Here is a 2,327-nt window from a genome sequence, read left to right as displayed (position 1 = left end):
GTACCCTCATAGACCAAAAGCGGAAGCGTTAGCACAACGCGGTTGATGTAGTCGTACGTCTTCATGATCCGACTGATCAAGTACCGAACGTACGGCACCTCCGAGTTCAGCACACGTTCAGCTCGATGACATCCCTCGAACTCCGATCCAGCCGAGCTTTGAGGGAGAGTTCCGTCAGCACGACGGCATGGTGACGATGATGATGTTCTACCGACGCAGGGCTTCGCCTAAGCACCGCTACGATATTATCGAGGTGGATTATGGTGGAGGGGGCACCGCACACGGCTAAGAGATCCAAGGGATCAATTGTTGTGTCTAGAGGTGTCCTCCTGCCCCCGTATATAAAGGAGGGAGGGAGAGGCCGGCCCTAGAGGGGGCGCACCAAGTGTAGGGAGTCGTACTAGGACTCCCAAGTCCTAGTAGGATTCCCCTTCCTTTCCGGAGTAGGAGAGAAGGAAAGAGGGGGAGAGGGAGAAGGAAAAGGGGGCTGCACCCCTTGTCCAATTCAGACCAGAGGGGGAGGGCACGCGCCTCCTTTCTTTTGGCCTCTCCCCTCTATTCCCGTATGGCCCAATAAGGCTCATATACTCCCCGGCGAATTCCCGTAACTCTCCGGTACTCCGAAAAATACCCGAATCCCTCGAAACCTTTCTGAAGTCCGAATATAGTCGTCCAATATATCGAACTTTACGTCTTGACCATTTCGAGACTCCTCGTCATGTCCCCGATCTCATCCGGGACTCCGAACTACCTTCGGTACATCAAAACACATAAACTCATAATATAACCGTCATCAAACTTTAAGCGTGCGGACCCTACGGGTTCGAGAACTATGTAGACATGACCGAGACACGTCTCCGGTCAATAACCAATAGTGGAACCTGGATGCTCATATTGGCTCCCACATATTCTACGAAGATCTTTATCGGTCAAAAACGCATAATAACATATGTTGTTCCCTTTGTCATTGGTATGTTACTTGCCCGAGATTCGATCATCGGTATCTCAATATCTAGTTCAATCTCGTTACTGGCAAGTCTCTTTACTCGTTCCGTAATACATCATCCCGCAACTAACTCATTAGTTGCAATGCTTGCAAGGCTTATAGTGATGTGCATTACCGAGTGGGCCCAAAGATACCTCTCCAACAATCGGAGTGACAAATCCTAATCTCGAAATACGCCAACCCAACAAGTACCTTTGGAGACACCTGTAGAGCACCTTTATAATCACACAGTTATGTTGTGACGTTTGGTAGCACACAAAGTGTTCCTTCGATAAATGGGAGTTGCATAATCTCATAGTCATAGGAACATGTATAAGTCATGAAGAAAGCAATAGCAACATACTAAACGATCAAGTGCTAAGCTAACGGAATGGGTCAAGTCAATCACATCATTCTCCTAATGATGTGATCCCGTCAATCAAATGACAACTCTTTGTCTATGGCTAAGAAACATAACCATCTTTGATCAACGAGCTAGTCAACTAGAGGCATACTAGTGGCACTGTGTTTGTCTATGTATTCACACATGTATTATGTTTCTGGTTAATACAATTCTAGCATGAATATTAAACATTTATCATGATATAAGGAAATAAATAATAACTTTATTATTGCATCTAGGGCATATTTCCTTCAGTATCAAGCATCCCCAAGCTTAATTCCTGCTCGTCCTCGAGTAGGTAAATGATAAAAACAGATTTTTTGATGTGGAATGCTACCTAGAATATTCTTCAATGTAATTTTCTTTATTGTGGCATGAATGTTCAGATCCGAAAGATTCAAGATAAAAGTTTAATATTGACATAAAAATAATAATATTTCAAGCATACTAACTAAGCAATCATGTCTTCTCAAAATAACATGCACTACTGGAAACAGGGAATTTGCCATCAGCCAGCTCTTTGCCATCTGCCAGCTGATGGCAAAGAACATCTTTGCCATCTGCTTATAAAAAACAGATGGCAAAGAACTGACAGACGGCAAAGAACATGGTTGCCATCAGCCAATTCTTTGCCATCTGCTAGTGGATGGCAAATAATCTTTGCCATCTGCCAGCAGATGGCAAAGAGGTTGGCAAATCCTGTGGCCGTCAAGAGTGTAATGACGTACCAGCCCCACCTTTGCCATCTGCCAGCAGACGGCAAAGATTCTTTGCCATCTGCTGGCAGATGGCAAAGAGATGGGGTTCTTTTTTTCCAGGTAAAAAAAAAACTGTGGGGTTATCCCCTCCCTCTCTCCCCACCCATCCAGGTAAAAAAACATACTACGTTCCCATCTCATCCACACACCGAACAGCCCCCGTCGATGGCGCTCTAGGCTC

This window comes from Triticum aestivum, unplaced genomic scaffold, assembly GCF_018294505.1.
Source record: "Triticum aestivum cultivar Chinese Spring unplaced genomic scaffold, IWGSC CS RefSeq v2.1 scaffold7740, whole genome shotgun sequence".
NCBI lineage: Eukaryota > Viridiplantae > Streptophyta > Magnoliopsida > Poales > Poaceae > Triticum > Triticum aestivum.
The sequence above is the reverse complement of the archived record's forward strand: the minus strand, read 5'-3'. Positions refer to the sequence as shown.